The 24463-nt window shown below is 37.7% G+C and overlaps 1 protein-coding gene across 2 annotated transcripts in view; it reads left to right on the forward strand.

The window, feature by feature from the left end:
* Positions 1-24463, forward strand: part of FREM2 (FRAS1 related extracellular matrix 2) — a 162769-nt gene that overhangs the window by 27944 nt on the left and 110362 nt on the right. The gene's annotated exons all lie outside the window — the stretch shown is intronic.

Here is a 24463-nt window from a genome sequence, read left to right on the forward strand (position 1 = left end):
ATTTTGGCCAAAGTTATCTGTAACTTTGGTGAAATCCCTTACTTTTTCTACTCTGCAGTTTCCAATATATGGACAAAAATATCTTTTGTGTTTAGTTAAATTAATGTAACCTTAGTCTAAGTTTAACTTAAGTAATATCAGTGAAAATTTGTTCTAAACTATAAAGTGCCACATGAATATCAATTCTTACTTGAAATGATTTGTGCTTAGAATTTTTGAGTTCCAGGGGCACCTGGGTGGCTCAGTGGGTTAAGCCTCTGCCTTTGGCTCCGGTCATGATCTCAGGCTCCTAAGATCAAGCACTGCATCGGGCTCTCTGCTCAGCGAGGAGCCTGTTTCCCCCCTCTCTCTCTGCCTTCTGGTCTGTCTACTTGTGATCTCTCTCTCTGTCAAATAAATAAATAAAATCTTTAAAAAAAATTTTTTTTTTTGAGTTCCAAAGTTACATAGTAAATTAAGTGTTGATTGAAGACAGAGTATTAAGCACAGGGGAATGATTTCTTTTAAAACAGTGTAGAAGACACTGAAGAGATTTGCCCCTTTTCCTCCTTTCTGATGAACTAGGTGAATGGGTAGCTAAGAAACCTAAAAACAAGCTCTTTCCACATGATGGGGATCTGTGGAAGGCTCCTTTTCTTGCTCATGTCAAAGACCATTATAAATCTGCTATCTTTTCCTGCCCTACCAGCTTTTTCTGTTTTTCTGTGATCCGTTCTATTAGCAGTTTGTACAATATGCTTTGCTATTTTCAATCAGAAATGATGCATAAGTGAAATAACTAAGACTGAAAAAGACAAATGCCATGTGACTTCACTTATATGTGGAAAATCTAAAAAACAGAACAAATGAAGAAACAAACAAGAAGCAGAATCAACCTATAAATACAGAGAACAAACTGATGATTGCCAGAGGGAATGGCGTGGGAGTGATGGGCAAAATGGGTCAAAGGGAGTGGCAGATACAGGCGAATAAGCCATAGGAATAAAAGGCACAGGAGAGAGAGAAGAATATATTCGATGGTGGTATTGTAATCGTGTTGTATGGTGACAGATGGTAGCTTTACTTGTGGTGAGCATAGCGTGACATGTTGTCATATCACTATGTCATATACAGGCTAATGTAACATTGTGCATCAACCTCATTCAGATTTTTTAGAAATTTACTTAGGAAACTAATACATAAGTTCTTAACAGTTTGCATCCAGCTACTCCTATACCACATAACCATCAGAACATCAACACAGAATATTTTCATTATAATAATTTTTTTTTCTTTTTGAAATCTTCTTTTGTATCTTACTTCTCCGACCCCCCTTCCTCACACCCACTCCCATCTCATTGGGTCAGGAATTGTATATCCTCTTTTTTGATCTCCCAACATGTGTCTGCAAACCTACGCATGCGCACACATACACACGCGTATGCACACAAGTTTTATCGAGATTCTCTTTTTATGTGTTTCGAGTTGTGTGCATCCAGGTAAAGAGAGCTTTTGTTCTAAATGACTTTAAATTCCTTAAGTTTGGAACCACAACTAAAGCGTGGAAAGAGAAGAAAGATACAATTAGCTAGGCTAGCTATGATGAGCTCCCTGCAGTTACTCCTGAGCTGTCCTGTTGTCCTAATCTTCCTGTGAATAGAAGCATTCTAGTCAACTGAATGGCCATTGTCAAGGGTGTTGAAACTGATTATTAGATAAGAGGAGACTAGGTTAGATATTATTTCTAAATTTCTGGGACTTAAGCTTCACTTGAGAAAATGATCTTTCCGATGAAGATTGGTAAATCCTTGTATTGATAAATACGTAGGAAGTTAAGAGTTTTTCCTTAAAAACATTTCCATTTTACTACTTGAAAGACTATTACAGTGAGTTTTCATCAGTAGGATTTACTTAAGGTTTTCTTTTTGCACAAGTATACATATTCATTATAGAAGAATTCACAATATAGAGCTAAAAATAACAGAAATCAACATAATCTCACTAAGCAGGGAAAATCATGATGAGCATTTAGCTGCGTGTTTTTCCATATCACGTGTTTTACAAAAAAAAAAAAAAGCATCATTCAACGTATACTAGTCTGAATTTTGGCTTTCACATTTCGTATCACATTTTGCACATCTTCTTAGAACAATAAATATAAATCTTTAGTGGTTTTTAATGATGACTTTGTATCCCAACATATAATTATATTACATAATTTATCTGAATAATTGCAGACCTTTTTAAAAGTCTATATTTTAGGAGGTGAATTATTAAATGACTTTAATGCAATTAACATGATTAATTATGGCACCCCTGTTCCAGGGTGAAAAGATATTTTTGGATCCATCTACATTCTCTCTTCCACTGCTAACAGGTGGAATCAAGCTGCATTCTTGTTAACTTTGAAGAGTTGATGAGCCCAATACCCCCTTTGGCATTCCTTTTCCCTCTTAATGTTAATGGAGAAAGTAGGGGTTGTAATGATCTTTTGAACTTTGAATTCCTGGCATGCTTATTCAGAGTAACTACTAGCTCAGAAGTCATTTTCCATCCTCTAGTGATAAGCTCTACATAAACAGAGTTTCCTTAATATTTACTAATGGCTCTTATTCTACCAGTGTCTCTCCCTCTCCTTCAGTACAAAAAAAAATCACACTAATACATTTAAGAGATAATTTTATAAAACCTATTAGACAATTATCTGTTAATTACATACCCTTCACATAGCCATCAATGCAAGATTTATGGTGGCAGATTGGTAGTAGGCAGCAAAATGAAAGAAGAGGGAGGAAACAATGTGTATTGAATACTTTCTTTGTGACAGGAAATTTGCCCAAGTCAACTCACTGAATTATTATAAGAACAGTCCATGATTTCCGTTATCTCCATATACTTAGGAAGAAAGCAAAACTCAAAGAACTGAAGGAAATTTCCCAAAGTTATTATATTAATTTCCTATTGCTGCTATTAGCAAATGGTCACAAACTCAATGACTTCAAACAATACAAATTTATTGTCTTATAGTTTGGAAGTCAGAATCCTAAAATGGGTCTGACTGGGCTAAAATCAAAGTGTAGGGAGGATTATGTTCTTCTGGAAGATCTAGAGGACAATGTGTTTTCTTGCCTTTTCCAGTTCTTAGGGGGGGCCTGCATTCCTTGGCTAAGAGTCCATTCTTCCATCAAAGCTAGACATGTAGCATCTTCAAAAATCTCTCTAGGGCTGACCTTCTGCCTCACTCGTCTACTTCATAGTATCTTTGTGGTGATATTGGGCTCATCCAGATATTCCGGGACAATCTCCCCATCTCAGAGTTAGCTCATGAGCACCCTTAACTTAATATGCCATCTTGATTTCCCTTAGTCACACTAACATGTTCACAGATTCTGGAGGTTAAGTTGTTGATTCTTTGGAGAGCCATTTTTCTGCCTGCCCAAATCATCCTATAGGTAAGAAATTAGTCAAGTGTTGAGTCAGGTCCAGGTTTGTCCACATGTTGATGGAAATCGAGAGACATAGATAGGTCCTCCTGTGCAAAAATATTTAACCCACTGCTTGCCATAATACCTGAGATTACATCATTAGAATTAGTTTCTTTGAGATTCATATGCAGAAGTCATCAAGAACTTCTCAGAGGTCTTCAAGAGAAGATTTATCAGCAGCATCTGAGTATACAGGAAGTAAAGGAAAGGGATAATACAAAAAGTCATTAAAAGGGGAAGTGTAATGATGCTAATTTTCTTTCTAGCCTATTACACCGTTTAGCCCACAGCTAGTCTTAGTGGTAGGATTTCCCCGTTACTTAGGGATACATAGCATGTACAAACAGCATTATAACTTTTCTTTGATGTATTTTCTGTATTATTAATCCGTATTTACTACTATCTTGTTGCTACTTGACAGTTTAAAGAAAATCAAACAGCCCACCATCAACTATAATTGAGATGGAAGTTTATCTACAGAGATTGACACTTTTAGTACAGTCAATTCAGTTAGACAAAATTTTACTAAATTTGTCGCTGGTGCAAGCCACATTGCTTAACGTTAGTGTGTCTTTAACTGTGGGTAGATACTGATGTACAGAAGTCTAGATTTATAAATTCAGACCAGAGTGATCCAGACAAATTAAAGAAAAAATTTACCTGACTCATACCCCTACAAAATTAGGTACCTGGCCCCAGGCAGGATCTCCAAGCCTGAGCTAGGGTAGGGTAAGGATAGGTTTCCAGCCTAGAGCCTAAGAGGCAGAGAGTAAAATCCTCAGTTGAATTAAATTGCCAATTGAAGATGCTGAGAAGTGTTTTGCAAATACTTTATGAGGCAAAATGTCAGAACCTAAGGAAACTAGGAAGGGGCAGCCACTCAAAAGGGAGGGAGAAAGACTGAATCTGGACATGGGGCCTCTTGATGTCCATGAGGTGAGGAGGGAGATATGAGGACCCCCCAGAAGTTTGGGGTCCAAAAGAAGGAGTCCTATTTCTAAGACATATTATCCTTCTCCTCAATATGGATCCTGTACCAGTCAGGGTATCCTTAAAAGTGGAAGCAGATGGAGGTATTTCTGATCATGGCTTGCATGAAAACAGGTGTTGGACTAGGAGAGTCATCACGTTGTTGGTTGGTCCAGAAGAAAAATAAATTCTTGTTGGCTGACTGTACATTGAAATGAAGTCCACACGTCCCCAGACCTTGAGGAAAGTGAAGTTGACAAAAACATCAGAAGAAACTGACAAAACATTAGGAAAAAAAGAGAGCATAGGTAGGGACAGGATGGGTGAGAGAGAGTAACCCCAAAGAAGGACCAGCCTTGGTTGAAGATAGTGCAGGAGAAGGAGAGCGGGGATGGTCCTGGACGCCTGCTGGGGTGGGGAGAAGCAGCAGCAGCCAAATAGCTTCATAGTCGGGAGGTTCATCTGTCGTGTGACGTTGGCAAGCTGATCGTGCTACGCCATAGTTCCATAACCTGTTACAAGCCAAATACGGGTATATCGAAGATGACATCTGTCGATACTTGTCCAAAAGGCAGTTTAATAACATATTTGATGAAAAGAGTGGCTGGCAAGACGATGCATAGTCAAGCAATAACATATCCACAAATTGCGAAGCTGCAGGGAAAAAAGGAAACGTGTTAACTGTTTTGTAACTTATTTCCGAAGCTAGTCTAGCTCTTCATAATATTTAGCACTGACGAATCCAATCATTTTGATGAAATTTGCCAAACATTCTTCTAAGTAATGTAAATTAAGTAATATTTACACTTGCATTTTAGTGGAGTAAATACAGGTTCATTATCTCCTTAGGGTTCTAGTGCCAGAAAATTAAATCCTGAAAATATAGTTTGAAGATGATGATAGTTTCCTTCCTGTAGATTATCTATGGTTTAGAGAGAATAAAATACCAATTCTTGTCCGATATCGGGATCACCTGGGGAGTTTTTAAAAATGCAGACCCAGGAATCTGAATGCCTAGAGCTGGGACACAACCATTGATACAGATATATAGAGATAATATCTATAGTTTATATATATCTATATATATCTATATATAGATATAGGTATATAGTAACTCCTCAAGCAGTGAAGATTACAAAACACTGATTTAATTCCATCAAAAGGGCCCCGCTCTTATGACCTTATCTAACCTCAGCCTCCACTTAAAGACCCCATCTCTAAATATCACACTAGGGATTAGGGCTTCAACATATGAGTGGGAGAAGGGTACAAATCTTAAGTCCACAATAGACAGTTCCTATGAAATAGCTCTCCCAGAAATATATAACATGGCAGATTGTTTTTGGAGAATTTGGGGACTTTGGTTCCAGTCATTTTTATTTTCTTCTTGAAGACCCAGCAAGTATCATGCATCCTTTTGGATATTCCTATATACATGGCAGGGACCCAGGAAAAATGAGTAACTTTCAATATAGCTTTTCATGTAACATACAAATTATCTTTATGATAGCATCACTCACTTGTGTCTTCTAGGGCCCTTTCTGTTGAAACTGATGAAAAAAAAATTGAAATTCCCTTAAGCTAAACAGAAATGTATTTTGGTCATGTAATTAAAAAGCCTGGAGAGGCTGATTTCAGGGGTGATTCGATATGATGTCATGAGGACCTGGAATCCTTCTGCTTCTCATTTTGACTTAGCTCACCTTGGTTGGTTGGGAGGAACAATCTCTCCTCCATCAGCAGCAAAGCCTCAGATGCCAGAACATCAAAAATATAGTCAATACAGCTTTGGAGGTATGAATTTGTAAATGGCATCTATCACGTGTGTAGTGGCAGGGGGACAGGTACACAGGGTTGTTAAATGGTTGAGAGCTATTCACTATCTCAGACGCCCTCAGTAAATGCTGGAAAATGCATGCAAAAGAGAGGTTGGAAAATATTTTTTTCTTTTCATTTTTTTTTTCCTTCACTAGTCAAGCCTGTGGTCACAAGGACCTCAAAGAAATTGCAGCTGCTTCCCCTTATCCCAACCTCTTCCCCAGATAGTTTTTAATGTGATGATTTACCATAGGCATATGATTGTGGGTGGAGGAAATAAAAATATTTACCCATTATGCATATAATGAACTTACAGCTGTTGCTGCACCTTAATTTGGAAGCTGATAGATGTTTCTAAAAGAGTTAAGTGGTAGTTGAGTTAATCGGTAAAACGTCTGCCAAGATACTGGGTATTTTAATTAAAATAGTTGAAAGGTGGTAATTGTCAGGCTTGACTAAGTAAGATTCTTGACTGACTTTAATTAAGGTGCAAAGAAAGTATTGTTTTAATTCCCCAACACTTATTAGAGGTAGTTTTTATGCTTGGATAGAATTTCAACTGTATTCACCCAGAAATTTTCATCTATAGTGTACCAAAACACCTCTAAATCATAGGTATTTAGAGTCTAGTTTTGAGTCAAAGACATAGAAATCTTTATTATATCATTAATATAGGTAATTTTTTTTTAAATTGTATTTATTTATTTGACAGAGATCACAAGTAGGCAGAGAGAGAGAGAGAGAGGAGGAAGCAGGCTCTCCGCTGAGCAGAGAGCCCAACGTGGGACTCGATTCCAGGTCCCCGAGATCATGACCTGAGCAGAGGCTTAACCACTGAGCCACCCAGGTGCCCCATTAATATAAGTAATTTTAAAAGAATCTCTCTTGGAGTAGTGTATTGTTCTGTGCATTTATTTTAAATGCTTTAAAAAATACAGATCAACACTCTGCTCTTCAAATGTATTTGAAAACTTTTCTTTTATAGATAAAATATTGGGGCACCTTGCTGACTCAGATGGTTAAGCATCTGTCTTCGACTTAGGACATGATCTCTGGGTCCTGGGATCTACCCCCACATCGGGCTCCTGGCTAAGCTGGGAGTCTGTTTCTCTCCCTCCTCTCCCTCTGCCTCTCCTCCTCCTCATGCCCTCTCTTTGTGTGCATGTCTCTCTCTGTCTTAAATAAATAAATAAAATTTTAAAAACTTGTAAAAAATATAGATAAAATATTACAGGCTGCTTGAGGACAGGGTTCATGTTTGGTCACCATTTTATCTGGCACCTTGCATAGCTCTTGACACAGAGTAAGCCATTAATAAGATCTAGTGCGTAAATGTATGAATGGACACCAAGTAAATTACAATGGCAGCAATTATTATGTATGTAGTAAGTATTGCCACGTCCTTCCTACTTTCTGCACTGCAGAGCATCTCAATATCTTCTTTTTTTCTTCAACCTCTTTGGCTTCTGCCAATAGTATTTCATAATTAGTAAGTAATTTTATGATGGAAAAAAACAGAACAATTCAAAACTATAAAATCAATTATATTCTTTCATTTAATTACAAGTTAATTCAAGCTCGTTATGTGAGCACGGCTTAGGAATAGGCAGTTATACAACAGTAACATTGCCAAAACTTTCAGGTAAAGTCATATTGAACCTTCCAGACATATTTTGGATATGGTGTTGGCCCATTTTTTGGATGAGGAAAATGAGTTTTAGGATATACTTAGATTCATATAAATAGTTCATGGCATGTTCGGGACTAGAATCCTCAGATAAGCTTTGCTCTGGTGGGCACACGATACCAGAAATAATACAGAACATTATACATTATTCTTTTGCTACCTAGTAGCCTTCTGATCTCTGATGATGACCAGGGCACCTTCTGTCTTTGGCAGGACTGCCCGTGTTAACCATGTTCCCCAAGCAGGATTAGTACTGCAGGAGTGAGTACACCATGAGTGTGAGCTCCCATGTTCTCCGGTTGGGTTATTCAGAAAGTCACATAACAGGGAACGAAAGCTTTGTGATTTAGAAGGAACATCCACAAAGACTCCCCACCGTCTCCTTTCTATGAATGTGGTCTCTAAAATTAGCTCATGAGATATTCCATGAAGAGTCTCATGTCAGATATATTTAGGAAATGCTGCTTACTTTATCCTCATCGCAAAGAGTCACGAGTTTGAGAGTCCTGAAGAAAATGACACTTGAACTCAGAATTTCTCATACTCCTTTGATCACAGACATTTTATTTTTTCAGGTAATACCAATAAGCATACCAGTTAGCATATGTTCTTCCAAAGAACAGAGCTCATGAATGAACACTATGGAATAGAATGATGAATTTGTTGTGCATATGGTACTTTCCATCTGCTGATTCATTTGTGAGATGCTAACAAGAATTTGTATTCATCCTTGAAATGTCTTGCTGCATCTCTGTCCAAAAAGATTGTGAATTTGTCATAGTTTCAGCAGTATAAAATCATATAATTTCTATTATTCCAACATCACCAGGGTTGTGATTTTTATTATTTTTTATGTTTACCCCCTTTTACTTTTTCGTCCTGTTTTTTAAGTTTTTATATTAATTCCAGTGAGTTAGAATGCAGTGTGATAGTAGTTTCAGGTGTGCAGTATAGTAGCTCAACACTTCCATATATGGTACTCATCACAAGCACACTCCTTAGTCTCTGTCACCTGTTTCCCCCATCCCTCCCCTGCTTCCCCTCTTGTAACCATGAGTGTGTTCTCTATAGTTAAAGAGTCTGTTTCATGCTTTGTCTTTTTCTCTCTTTGTTTTCCCTTTGTTTGTTTGCTTTGTTTCTTACATTCTACATTAGTGAAATCCTACGGTATTTGATTTTCTCTGACTGACTTATCTCACTTAGTGTTATACTCTCTGGCTCCATCCATGGTATTGTAAATGGCAAGATTTCATTTTTTTCTATAGCTGAGCATCTTTATCCATTCATGTATTGATGAATGCTGCTTCTATGGGATTGGAATTTTTAAATTTTAATTTTAATTATCATTAAATTTGTGATCAAATAGGATTTGGACTACTTTTATTTCCAATATCTTCAGTCTTATGAAAGGACTTGGAATAATTCTCAATCAACTTTCTTTACCAAAGAATTCTCACTTGTGATTGATACTTTACTTCTAATCGAGTATGTGTGATCCGTGGACTGAGACTTTCTTTAGACCTCTGCATAAATGTTACACGTGGGCTGTATCATCCTTAGAAGTTTAATGTTTGTGGTCAAACAATGCTCAATAATTTTTTCAAAAGTGCCTAATTATAGAGTATTTAAAATTGTGTTTCTTACAATGAATTAGCAATATTGGAGAAATGATAGTCCTATCTGCACTCTGGAAGTAAACATGAAGAAAACTGTAGTTAGCCAACATAAGATACTTCATGTTGTCTTATGTTGGCTAACTACTGTTTTCTCTAGCTTTGTTAAATGATAAAACAGTGGAAACAAAGTTACAGGTCTCTGAAGTAGATAAATGAAGGGAATAAAAATACGAGCAGTAATTCTACCCCCCCCCCCAAATTATTAGGATGGTTATTTAAGAGTGATAAAAAAACAGGTGAAGTCATGATGACCAAGAATTTAGAAAGAGAGTGAGGACACTGCCTTGACTTCTTGTTAATTAAGCCAAGACTCCATTGCCCTACATATCTCATAGCAGCCCTGGGCCCAATGCAATGTAAAGAAGGTTTTTGCTGTAACTGGAATTTTTAAATTTTTTCTTGTTCTGTTTCAGTATATTCATAGGTCATTTGTCTTTTCAAAAAAGGAGGGGATGGATTTGTATACTTTTAACAGATACACGATATTTATAAAAGAATATTCTTTTTTTGCTTATAAAGAGATTCTCTCTGCTAACTGTTATTCAGTGGTTAAAAATGCAAATGGAACCAGGGAACTTACTATGTGGGATATGTACAAAGCAGGTGATTCATCAAGGCACTTACATGCTTGATGGAGGGATTTCTGTGAGCTTTTGCTTTTCTATCAGTGTGAATCAGTATCTTATTCTGGGAGAAAGGAATGCTGGATTGCTGGAGCTTCTCATTAAGACTTGGCACTTTCTTGGAAAGAGATGCAAAAAGAAGGTAAAAGAATTATAGTTGACCTAATCCTCAGGCAGCTCACCTTCACTCCTCGCCCTCCCCAAACCCATTATTTGCACCTCTGTGTTTTGGGATGTGTTCATGGCTTCTCTTATAAGACTTAAACACTTTTATGGAACTGTGATTTGTCATCTAGATAAGGCTTCTCACCTTCATTTGATAGGTGCAAGTAAGATGAGAGAAACAGCCAGAAATATGATGTATTTATAAATTTATAGGTTTGTATATTTTGCATATATATGTTTGTATATTTTGTATATATATGTTTGTATATTTTAAAAGTTTCAAAGACACGATTTTTCTTCAAGTTTTAAAGTATCGGGGTACATGGCCAACTCAGTAGAGCACGAGCCTCTTGATCTTGGGGTTGTGTGTGTTCAAGCCTCACGTTGTGTACAGAGATTACTTAAAATCTCTAACAAATAATAATGATAAAAATTAAGGTGTTAATCCTGCCTCAGGTACACCAAAATGACTCTGAAAGTCTTATGCAACTCTATTTTTCTCAAGTTTTTCTTCTCCACAGTTCTTACCTATGTCTTTGTGGAGAAATACTAATGCTCCTATGAATACCGTCTAAACTAAAGAATCCATACTTTTCTTTCTGAATTTAAATTCAGACACAAAGCTCAAAGTTTAGTGTTTGATTTCATTTTTTTAAACAAGGCTCCATTCAAAATCTTATACTAAAGTACTCTCTATGAGTGCGACAAGGAAAAAAAAAACAAAAAACAAAAAACAAACAAACAAAAAAACCTCCAGAAGGCTTTGAGAAGTCTACATTAACTTCTGGAAAATGTAGCCACTGAGAAAATAATTTCTGCTTCACTGATTTATTTTACTCAGTAACTAGGTATTAAATCAAGAAAATTACAATGACTAAAACATACAAAGTAAATGATTAAAAATTATTCTGAGATAAAGTGGCTTTAAAGACAGCATATAGGTGTTACTAAGGGAGTGTGGGGTGTCCCAGAAATTATGAGATGCCAGTAAAATGTAGCCAAGCAGTAAGCCCTCTGTTGGATGCATTAGCTTGACACATGGACCTTCTATGTTATTCTCTGAAGGAGTCAGGTGGACTGTGTAGTCCTTTATGTAGCCAGGGTACTGTTGAGGAAAGTGAGGGCCCTAACCACACTGGAAACCAAGACAACTGATATAAACTGGAATAGTCCTGGACAAGTAAAAAAAAAAAATGGTCAACATATGGATTATGAATTCTCACAAGAGGAGAAGAAAACTCTTCAGTGACCACATATCATTATTTTGTTGTTGTTCATGGCTCTGGGAAGCAACTCTGGAGCTTACCAGTATCACCAGCTGCAGAATACAAGATCTTCCCAGGACAGATGGTTTACAAATAAGTGACCTCAGTCAAGCAGCTGTTGTTCATGTCCATAAGATAGAGTTAGATACACATATGCACACATATGCATAATATGTATATATTATTTTATATATTATTTTTTCTATACATATTTAATATATACACACATATATCACTTTTAGTGTGCAGGAGAAACTAAACAAATAATTACAATGGATATGAAAAGAGATCCCATGAATTAACAGCTTTCAATGTCTAGTATAAAGCAAATGATTCTGAATTTTCATTTGTAGATGTGTCTTGGAGAGCTTTGAAGTGTTACAATGGTCCATACCACCAGTTACTTTATATTCAGTTAAACTGGTGACTGCAAAAAGAAATGTGGAATACGTCCACGTGCATATTCTTTCATTCTGAGGCATGTACTATTAAAGGTGCTTAAAATCTAAGCTTCCTTAAAAATCCTCTTAAGAGAATATAACTAAGTTGGTCAAAATTTCATGTCTCAGCAGTCCTTAAAAGTAGAAAATTTTTAGTATCTGTTGTGCTTAGATTTTTAATATAAAGACTACATAGAGATTAGGACTTATCAATGAGTGTTCCCTATCAGATTTTACCAATTTCCTTATTAAGCTTTGCTAATCCATGGATGCTAATTAAATGGAAGTTACTATGAATAATAAGACATCAGTACTGTGTATTTATTACAATATGTGTTCTATTTTCACACAATAAACTAATTTAGTTATCAAAGCCATTATTTTCCAAGTGTACTGTCAATTCAACGAGTGTCTATTGAATTTTTTTTTAAAGATTTTATTTAAAGATTTTATTCAAGCAGGCAGAGAGGCAGGCAGAGATAGGAAGGGAAGCAGGCTCCCTGCTGAGCAGAGAGCCTGATGTGGGGTTCTATCCGAGGACCCCAAGATCATGACCTTAGCCGAAGGCAGAGGCTTTAATCCACTGAGCCACCCAGGTGCCCATGTCTGTTGAGTTCTTGATGTGCGTAAGGCTTTCTGCTTGGCTCTATGCCTTGATTCAGAGATCACTGTGACCTGCCCCTGCTGGGAAGTGGTGTGGATACAGGGAAAGAACTGACCCCAGAGTCAGACCAACTGGGTTCAAATTCCACGATTTATGTGCAGTGTCTCTAGCTCTGCAGACCTTCTAACATATCACTGAGGCTCACCAATAGAACTGATGAAGCCAGGGATTCCTTCACGGTTCAGTTGGTTAAGTATCTGCCCCCAGCTCAGGTCATGATCACAGGGTCTTGGGATCGAGTCCCACATCAGGCTTCCTAGAGAGCCCACTTCTCCCTCTGCCTGCTGTTTCCCTTGCTTGTGTGCTCTCTCTCTCTCTCATTCTCTCTCTTACAAATAAACAAATAATATCTTTTTTAAAAAAAGAACTGATGATGTCGGAAGTTCAGAAAGGAAGAAACCATCGAAGCAAGAGTAGTAAGTTAACAGGGAATGTGAAGGAGGCTTCATCATGAAGAGTTTGAGTTACTTAGAGGCTGGCAGCAAGTGACAGAGAGGAGAGCGGTACGCCAGCTATGACGGTCATCTAGCAAAGAGCAAGGTGGCTCAAGGTCTAGACTAAAATGGGGGAACCAAAGAGGGAAAAGGGTATTACAAGGGATGGCAGTAGAACCACCAGCTTCCATGGGGTGCTGAGGAGTAGTGAATAGACCAGCAACTCCTTCTCATACTATGGGAAGTAGATACTAGGCACGGAACAACCTCTGTTGGAGAGGACTCTGAGGGCAGTGGTTTTATTTTTTTTTTGTTTTGTTTTTAAAGATTTTATTTATTTAGTTATTTATTTGAGAGAATGAAAGAGAGCAGGGGATGGGGCAGAAGGAGCAGGGAGCCCATCTGGGACTCCAGGATCATAACCTGGGTGACTGAGTCACCCAGGCGTCCCAGGATGGTGGTTTTTTTTTGTTTTATTTTGTTTTTTTTAAGGATGGGCAGACTCAACACAGACAAGACAGCAGGGGCCCACAGAGAAGCTCAAGTGCACAGTAACATGTGCCTATACTAGAACAGAAATAAAAAGAGCACAGCACATTTTTTGAAATCCTACTTCTCCTTAGCATCTATAATACATTTTTTATTTTATTCCTTTTGTTAAAATGTTGGTCGAGACCCACCCATGGAAATGATTTCATTAAACACTAGTGGAATGCATTAGGAAGACATCATAGTAGAGGATTTTTCTTGTCATAAAACAAAGAAGTTTTTAAGAATCTGTAATCCGTATGTATCTACAGCAAGTGACTGGACTAGAGGCATGTCATTCTTCAGTTCAAATCCCTTTCTCTTGTTTTACTGTTTTAAAGATTGTTGGACAAAATACCACTGATGTTTTTCTTCTGGAAGCATAAGCTATTGGATTTGACAAAATGTCTAGTGTAGAACTGTCTTTAAAAAAGTTCAACTAATAGGGGTGCCTGGATGGCTCAGTGGGTTAAGCCGCTGCCTTTGGCTCAGGTCATGATCTCAGGGTCCTGGGATCGAGTCCCACATGGGGCTCTCTGCTCGGCGGGGAGCCTGCTTCTCTCTCTCTCTCTCTCTCTGCCAGCCTCTCTACCTACCTGTGATCTCACTCTAAAAAAAAAAAAAAAAAAAAAAAAATTGTTCAACTAATAAGAAAAATGAATCTTCTAGTCTCAATCCAGGAAAAATAACTCACCTAAATAAATATTTAGAAAGCCTCATCAACAGACTGTATAAGTTAATGCAAGGAAAGTCATCATTTACATAATTAACTAGATCACCTTACGATTGGTCATTTATGGTTTTCTAAAAAAGCCATTTTTCAAACAAACAAGTAAAATTAATCTGTCCTACAGAGGTTTTGATTTATAAAAATAGTCACATGTTTCAATAATCACATGTTTACTGAACTTTCCATGTCCAGGATTGCATTTTTTAGTCTGGCAAGAGGAATAAGCTAATATGAGAAATGTGAGGCTTTGAAGTATTTTATGTATAGAATCAGTTAAAAGATTTTTTTCCTTAACCCTGGAGCTTGTGTGATTAAATTATTGTTCATACATATTGTATAACAGCTTGGATCTAGAAACTTTCACTCCGAAAAACATCTTAAGGACCCAATACAAATGTAAGCTGTTTTGTTAATTGGCTCAAATGTCCACTCCCTCTTCTTTTTTAAGCTTTTGTTGGGGATTTATCTATTGGTATGTACCATAATTTAAGCTGAGAAAACTTCTAAGGATTCATTTATTACTTCATTTAAATATAACAATAATGAACCCATAACATATTAATTTTTATCAAAAATAACTATTTTTTTTAGTGAGAAGTGTGGCATCACTATACATTGTTAGCTATCTATTTAATATTTGGTTTCCCAGAAGACAGCTGGATTCTCATATATGATTCTGCATTCAGTTTGTGGTGATACCTCATTTTGGTTGAAGTGTATTAAGAAAACCTAGCCTCGCTATTTTCCCTTTAATGACGAATTCTAACATCTTCGCCCTATGATAATTATTAGAAACTGAGACTCACCCTGATGTATAAGACGTTAATCCCTCTAATCCAGAATATAAATGTGTAGAAATTATGTGGTCCAATGTAGGTAAGCGGATACTTAGGACACAGCATACACCCACCGTAATGGTACATTGGAAAGTCACGTTCATTAAAGGAAGGAATTACCTGCTCTTTTTGATGGTTTTCTCTGATTATATATGTGGAAAAGATAACCATTCCTTTGTCATCTCGTTTTCAGTTTTTATTCTTAGTATACACAGAAAAATAACTTTATCAAAATAGTTACTAGTTGTCATCACAGTAAGAAATTGTAGAAAGAGCTTTAAAAAGATGCTTACTCAGGAACTACTTAGGATGCTTAGTTGTTGCCAAACAGCTTAACACACAATTGTGAAGAGGCCAGAACAATTTCTGTTAGCCAGAGAAGGGAAGGGCTCTTACAGTAACCCAGAAGCTGAGTTTCTAGTACCAGAAACACTGCGCGGTTCAGGTGAGCTTGGGGGGATCTGAGCACCTGCCCCATGACGTCATACTGACTGCTGCACCATGACGTCATACCGACTGCTGCTTCCGGCCTCCGTATCTGGGCTGCCAGCTCCACCCATACTTCCTGGCATGAGGAGAGGGGTGGGATTTAGTTCTCTTGACCCGCCCACAGTCACAGAGGTGCTGTGACCGTGTGAAAATTGGAGTCCTCCATTCTCAGAGAACAGAGAGAAGCCCTCGGTGGCAGAGCAGGGGGCCCCGAACGTGGCTTCCTTGAGCTCCCTTAAGCCCCGTCCACGTATCCTGACCGCCGCCAGCCGCAATCACTCGGAACCTGACTGCCCTGTTTATTCAGCCAAGCTTTCCTTTGCCTCAGAGGTTCACTTAATGATACAAGAGACCTCAAACCTTGAAAGATAATTTTTAACCAGAAAGTAATGTATTTCTAAGAATGATTTTTAGCAAGTGGCTCTAACTGGCTTCTGTTTTCTGGCCTTAGGGTGCTACGAAATTGTTTCAAAAGGAAGCACATGAGCCCCACAGCAGATGACTGGAAAGGGGTTGAGAGACTGATATGTGAAGGGAACCTTTTTGGAAGTATCATGATTTTATTAACTGGTACTTCTTCAAAACTGTTCTCTGTAACCAGAGAGTGGGGTGGTGGGCATGGTTTTTGAAAAGAAAAAAAAAAGTACTTATAATTTATTATACTATTTTATGTTATTTCTACACATGAAAACTTTTCATGTTCTACAATGAAATATTTCCATTTTTTACATCCTTTGCCCAAATGTTTATGTAGGACAATATGTTCTCTCTCTCCATGGTCAGGCATCATGATATATAAGAAACCTGTTTCAAAAATGTGGCTTACAGGACAGACCGACCCATAGATTCTCAGTTAAATCTCAACCATTAGGGAGACAAAGCTTAAAATAACTGGATATTCCCAGTTTAAATAAGTAATGGGAAAACACCATGGAGAGAAATTGATATTGATGTTAAAACCCAGGGGTGCCTGGGTGGCTCAGTGGGTTCAGCCTCTGCCTTCTGCTCCGGTCAGGAACCTGGGATCACCCTGCACCGGCCCCCGCATCGGGCCCTCTGCTCAGCAGGGAGCCTGCTCCCCCCCACCTGCCTGTGATATCTCTGTCAAATAAATAAATAAAATCTTTTAAAAAAAAAATTTCCTTTTTATGGAAATCCTGTTAACCAGTGGATGGTGTTAACTTTCAGCAGAAGATACACAGGTAGCTTATATACAAACTGTTTAGTTTTGTTCCTGCTTCCTTCTTTCTTTTTTGTTTTCTCTCTAACCACTTACTTTTAGTGGCCTTTGTATTTGGTACTTTCTCTGGCTCAAATGTCCCTTCCCTCTTCTTTATTTAAACTAAGTCATCTTTGTCTCTGAAGAGTTGGTTCTCATAGTCTTTTGAAACCCATTAGTGACTCATATGAAACAACTTCTTTTTGCTCCCCCAGCCACAAGAGTCCCAGGTGTGTGTGTGCACATGTGCACGTGCATGTATGTGTGTGTGCATGTGTGTGGGGTCTGTGTGTGTGTGTGTACCACATGTGGGTATTTTAGGAGTTGGTGCTCCTGGCCATCTCCTCTCAAGTACTGTTTCTTCTTCATCTGTGCATCCTCTACCCCAATACAGCCCTTACACATTGTGTATTTTCAAAATTTGTTGAATAAATGAATAAAATAGTCAACATTTTTAACTTTTGAACAATTAGGAACCCAAGAAGGTCTCTAAGCAGTTGTTTAATTTTGATATTAGGTGGATGGAATGTACATGATTTTATTATTTAGACTCTTAACAGTTAAAAACAGGATTGAGCACGAATCTAAAGGGAAAAAATAAAACAATATTATATTTTCCTCGAATGTCTATGGCAAAGTACAAATTTCCAGAGATGATCTATCAAACATGAAACTAGAGGAAACCTTTGTTTTGCTCTGTGGAGTACATACCAGTGCTGAATCGTAAATTGAAAATGGGGACGAATTGTCAATTAAAACAAAATGACTGCCTAGAAATTTCTGAGAAATCAGACTATAACAGTGAAGGAAACAGCTTAGATCAGTGTTTGGTATATAGCCAATGCTCACTAAATATTCTTTAGAGTGGAACACATCCTTTTTCTCGGTAGGCAGACAGTTGTGATATATCACTATGTGATATAGTGAACAGCTGGTACAGAGGCACCAGGGAAATGAATCTGGATTGTAAGGAGATGACCAATGATGGAGGTTCCTGCGTGTCGTTCTAAGGTTTTAAAATTTATCCTCAAGGCACGAGGGAGCTTGTGAGGAATTTTCCTATGGAAATTATATAATATAGACTAGCACTTTAGGAAGATTACTGGGGAGCTAAGTGGAGGATGGATGGCAGAAAGATGAGTGTGAAACGAGGGACAGATACCTCATGTAGAAAGCTATTGCAGAAAGACAACATGTGGCTGAAATGAGAAAGTTGCCATGGCAAAGAAAAAGAAGGATGGATTCCGGAGATGTTTAGGACATGGTGGCTGATTAGATATTGAAGTGAGTGTATGACAGATGCTGGTATGACTCCTCATGTTCTGGTTTGGTAGCTGAGAGGAAAAGAGAACTCTTCCCTATGATATAGAATATGACAGGAGAAGCAGCTTTGTGGGGGAGAAAAATACAGAGTTCAGCTTTAGACATACGTGAGTTCCAAGTGCCTATAGGACAATAAGACGGATGTGCAGTGGAAGGTGTATATCTTGCTCTGGAACTGATGGATGTGGATTGGATGTGTCAACAGATTTCAAAGTAGTTGGAATCAAGTAGGACCAGGAGCCTTGACAATGGAGCAAGATCAGTCAGACACAGAATATAAGACCAACAGATTGCTAAGCATAGAACCCCAGAGAAGAGAGCAGTAAGGAATCTCTTGAGAAAGAGAAGCTCATGAAGAGCTTAAACCAAATGAGACATCCAAAGAGCTCAGAAAAAAAAAAAAAAAATACCCAGAGGTCATATCAGTTTTGAAACTTCAGTTCAAAAATACTAGCTATATCATACCAGGCAAGGTAACTAACCTTTCTGAGCCCTAGCTTCTTGATTTGAAAACAGGTTTGGTTAAAGTATTGATCTCATAGTATTTAGATGAGGATGAGGTAATATCATATATGTGGAGAAGTCCTCAATATCCAGCCCATGGTAAGTGCAAAATAATTGCTGTTGGTGGAGAAAATATGAGTAGGAATAGAATTATCAAGTAGTAGTATTGTAATAATATCATCTCTATTTTATTATTGAGAGTTTCAAAAATAATTCACTATGATTTTTTAAATTGGCAAATATTGGGAACAGACAAAGGAAGACAAGTGCTAAAACCGTGACAACTTAGATTTGATTAGTGACCACGCACAACCCAATTTTAGTGGAACCAGAAGATCTACTGAGATGTGGATAAGGTGTTAATGGAAGGTAAGGAGACTAGGATTCATTATTTAGAGTCCTCTTCCTGACTTTGATGGGAAGGGAAAAAAAATAAGGCAACATTTAGGTGTAGTCGCTCTGCCTGGCATTCCTAGTCTGTTTCAACCTGATGCTTCATGAAACAAAATTGTTCCACTTATAGTTGCCTTCCTTTGCTCATACCAGAAGGGCTTGTTCTAGAAGCCTGACTCTACCCTGCTTTGATCATCTCTCTCTCCAAATCTCAGCCAGAGTCCCAATTTCTCCATGAAGTCTCCTGTCATCACCCCTCCTTCACTTTCTCACTGACTCTCCTCTATTCACTTCTTTAGCACATGTTCCTCCCACTTCCTCACCCCTACAAAGGGGTATTGCCTTTGTTGCTATTCATCTAAGTCCTGAAGAGGTCCTACCTGGTGCCTCTAAGAGCAGGGATTCCAGGTACTAGGTAATTCCATTACTAGGTAATGCTGTGCATTGCTGGAACTTGTTTTATTGATAATAATAAATTAGTTGGAAAATACTATAATTTAAAGTTGCTTTTTTTATTAGCTCAGAAAATGTGATATTGGTGTCAGAACCCCAAATTTACACACACTTTTAAGGTCTGAGTGCATTCAGAGGACATTGCCTGCTGATGCCTACATAATTTTATCCTTTGGTTTAGAGTGGCTTACATTTATATCTGTTTAAATAACAAGACAGATCAGAGTTCTTCAACTCTTCTTTCCACTCTTCTAATTTAACTATTTGAGTCTTTATGGCAGTTGAAAGCAAAAAAAAATATATATATATATATCTTTATGATATGAAAAGAAACTTTTCTTGGTGTTTTATGAACTCTAAGAAAACTTTGAGTTATAATAAGATTATATCCTCAATTAGTATTCTTATATAAAAAATTAGCTAAAATATAAGTAGTAAAAATAAGTTCCTCAAATAAAAAGCTATGGAGAACAAATGACTTTGAAATATTTCCATTACATTCTCAGTTTCAAGTTATAGAAATAAATAATTTGGGGGCACCTGGGTGGCTCAGTCAGTGAAGTGTATGATCTCAGGATCCTGGGATCCAGCCCCTATTGGGATACCTGCTCAGCAAGGAGTCTGCTTCTCCCTCTCTCTCTGCCTCTCCCATCAGCTCACATGCATGCTCCCTCTCTCAATTAAATAAAATATCTATATACAGATATATATGTAATTTTGATTTATAAACATTAAAGAATGGCAACAAAGTAAACTAAGTGAGATTTTAAACATGCACGATTGAGATGGGGTTTTACCAATGTGTGCACTGTGGCCTCTCAAATGAACTTGAAAATATATGATATTGCTGATATTATTTGGAGACAATAGGTGCATCTAATGATCATGTTACTCTCTGTGTTGCAGCCTTTACTGCAAGAACAAAAGGGACAATGAAAATTATAATATCCTATTTGCAGGCATTATTGCTCATTAGGAAACAAAGGGATCATTCTGTGTTCAGTCTGATTTCATTACAGCACTTGTCATGATGAAAAATTCAGTACAGTGTTATTGGCCCTGTAGGCACCAATACATATAATAATTAAATTTTAATCACAAATAGAAACACAGTTGTATGTGATCATTGAAGAAAACTGAGTTCTTGTATATTAAAGTTTTAGGAAACTTCTTTTAACATTTTAGGAAACTTTTGTGTGTGACATTGATTTGGAAGCTTGCACCATCAAAAGTGGTTAGTTTAAAGGAAGATAGGAATAAGGACTGGACTTGGGACTCTTGACCTCTTTGCCTGCCTCATAGTGATAAGGAAGACGGTTTCTCTGGAAAGTTTCAGTGTTCAGCAATGCAACCCTCTTGTGCTGCACAAGCACTCTTGTACACGCACACACACACACGCACATACAACTTCTATAATAATATTAAAGACTATATATTTTAGCTTTATACCCATTGAGATGTTATTTATTCCATGTCACAAGATAGGAAACTGAAGCACAGAGAGGTTAATAGGATATCTCAAGTGACTTGTGGTCATTGGCAGAGCTGGAATTCAAATTTCTGCATAACAAACTCTAAGCTCACGTTTCTTCCACAAGCCCACACTGCCCTAAGAGAGGGCAGTATGGCCATGAAAGAGACAAGCCAGCCTTCTGCCTGATTCCACAGACTGGGGGTGGGGGCAGGGCTGGACATTCAGAAATAAAAAATAAATAAGTGCCAGCAGTATCCTGTGCTCTTTGAATGTATTATAAAACATGGAAGAGATCTTGATTCCCAGTTGCAAATAAGCAAAAGTTCTCCCTAAGGAAGACCATTTGTGCCCTGAAGTGAGTCATGGATGTACCACAAACTGGGAGCTTAGTAAATTTTTCTGAAAAATCAATATGCAGGGACAGTTGAAGTCAGCTCGAGTCTGTCTGCCAAAGGCAAAGCATGGACCTCTGCTATTCCAGGGAAGTCATCCTCAGAAGTGAATTAAAGAACTGGGCCTACTTGCTCTTAGTTTTTCCTAGGGCACATCACACATCTGAAAGAGCTGCTGCCTTACTAGTACTTCACTTAGTGGGCTCCCTGACCCCTAACCTTTTAAAAGGATTCTTTTCATTTTCTCACTGAATGGAAGCAGCTGTGTTCATCAGTCATGGAAAGTAATTATCCACATGGAAGGTATGCAGCCACTGCTCTTGGCCTGCATTTTTGTGAGGAAGTGAAAGTGGGAATCATTTAATTCAATCACTAGTGAAAAATCTTCCAAAGTCAAAGTAGGTAAATTGAGGGCTGACGTCTGCTGTGTTGTCTGGAGATAAAGGAGGCACTGAGGTTTTTCTGGATATTTTTTCCTATTGTTTATCTAATAAATATTGGCAGTAAAAAAATATATGTTGATCAGAGGGTCGAAATGCTCTATGAGTGAACCACAAAATTATTATATGAATTATTGAGATAAAATAAGGCAAAGTAGTACTTTAATTACAATAACAATTAGTCATTTTCTTGTCTTGAAAATTTCTTCCTTATGGGATACCCAGATGTTCAGGTCGTAAGTATCCCTACATGTGTTTGAGCCTATGTTTAGAGCCCCTTCTCAGCCTACATGGTTTATAGACTGATTTAGGACAGATGGACAGAAATGAATACAACTATAAGAGTTCTGTAAAAAAAAAAAAGCATTTGTAAATCTAATGACTATTTCTGCTGTGTCCTGTGAAGCAGAATTCTCTAATATGTACAGTAGAGGGATCATGAAAGTGAGATATAGGACCGGAATCCTATATTGCACGTATAGAGCAATTACCTGGACTAGTAAGGGTACCAGCATGTGAATTTGGCACAGGGGACAAAACAGCCTAGTTATGAGGAGCTCCAGGGTACCATCAACTTAGAAGCCTTTTTAGGGTCCTTAAATACAAATTAGGTCTTTGGGCTTTTTCCAATGCCAATCTCATTTTTTACATTCTCTACTCTTAAAAAAATCTCTTACACTTGTCCATCTGTTTTCCAGATTTCAAATGTGATTGCATTGCATTCTTTCCTGTTCTTGGGGGATCATGTTCTTGTTCTTGGAAGATCATGTCATTTTGTTGTTTTTAGAATTATAATTTTTGAGGGGCTTCCAAGAGGGTAGAAGCATCTATGTGTAAGTTGTATTTAATCTTCTAAACTTGAACCTCAACCCTTTTTCTTTACTACACTACAGTAGTTCTTCCAATGGGTTTTGAGTTTAGGATTTAAATTAGGGCTTAACTTCATCCCCTATCACTACATTGGCAATGACCAATACTTGTAAATTACTGCAGTTGTTAAATAATCATCAGGGCAAAGGCATTCATGTTTTGGTAGAAATGGTGCCATAGCAAGGTCTGAACTAGGGTTTCTAGGATAACTTAAGACATTGAACTAGAACCGAAAATACTATAATATTTCACGTGCATAAACATCAACTTACTTGACAAATGTATGTATAGAGAACACTGGTAAGAAGGAGCAAGTAAGCAAAATGAGCCTCTGATGAGCAAAACTTATGCCGTTAAGTTCATGCACCTCGCTCACAGAAATGCCTCTATGTGTGTGATGGGGGAGGAGGGGTCTCCTCTGGTCCACATCTACGTTTAACCTACAATCCGGGGATGCCCCAGTCAACTTTATATTTGGCACACTTGAGTAAATTTTCCACGTAAGTTTTTATCACCCTGGATGGTACGTTCTTTACCATTATGCTTTTGCCCCCCAAAACTGATTGTGGCAAGGCATTTTTCACTTGGCTCACTTAGAGCCTACATTCATTTGTCTCATCATTTCAGGCTCCCGTATTTCATGGATAACCCTAGGAGGGGGTAGAGAGTCTCTGAAACAGGTAAAGCATTGATAACCTAAGTGGCAGCAAACTATTACAGTATTAGAAGGAAGAGAAATCTATTTTAAAACAAGCCCAGAAATTCAAATGGCACATTGGGAGCTATTTAGTGGAAGGACAGAAAGCCTTAAATGTTCAGCAAGCCATGAGGCATCACTTTGTTACAGAGCAGCAGAATAACAGCTTTTCATCATTGGGTTCCTGGGTCGTTGAGCCTGTATGTCTCCCCTCTAAACCACTGGAGCTCCCTTTGCTCTCCAGTATGTCTGTCCTTGCCAAACAGGAGTAAGGATGCCTTCCTTTGTCTTTCCTCTTAATACATCATGAGCTTGCCTTTTATGTCCATGTCCCCGGCACCTAGCACAGTGCCTCCTTCATCGTGGTAACTCAAAACTACTTATACGATAAATGGGCTAATAAAATGGGTAGCAGAGTATGTATATAGACTTACTTTTGATAGAAACAATTGCAGGTAAACATTGCTGCAGGTCAGTGAAATACTTGGGAAACAAAACATATAAAGACAAATGCCCCTAATCCTTACAGGAATAGAAGGGGAGAGGTGTAAAGAAAATAAAGTGAACAGAGTCAACCTGAAGATGTTCTTGAATTTAAAGAGGGTCAGCTTCTTGGAACACTGAAAAAAATAAAATAAAGTTTAAGCAAAAAATCAAGAGTGTCAGCTAAGAATATAAACTATTAACATCCATGAAGTCAGAACAAAGGCCTATAAAATATTCTGTTACTACAGCTCTAATTTACCAGATGAGTGGCAAACCTTAGTTTTTCTTTGAATGACTCCAACTTCACCAAATTTAAAATAATCCCAAATAATTCCGTAGGAAAGAAGTCAACTCTTTAACTAAAAAGGAATGCTCTCTTCCTCATCCAGGTGTTAGGCAGATATTCAATAGTACTTTTATTCAG

The sequence above is a fragment of the Mustela nigripes genome, chromosome 15, assembly GCF_022355385.1.
Source record: "Mustela nigripes isolate SB6536 chromosome 15, MUSNIG.SB6536, whole genome shotgun sequence".
Lineage (NCBI taxonomy): Eukaryota > Metazoa > Chordata > Mammalia > Carnivora > Mustelidae > Mustela > Mustela nigripes.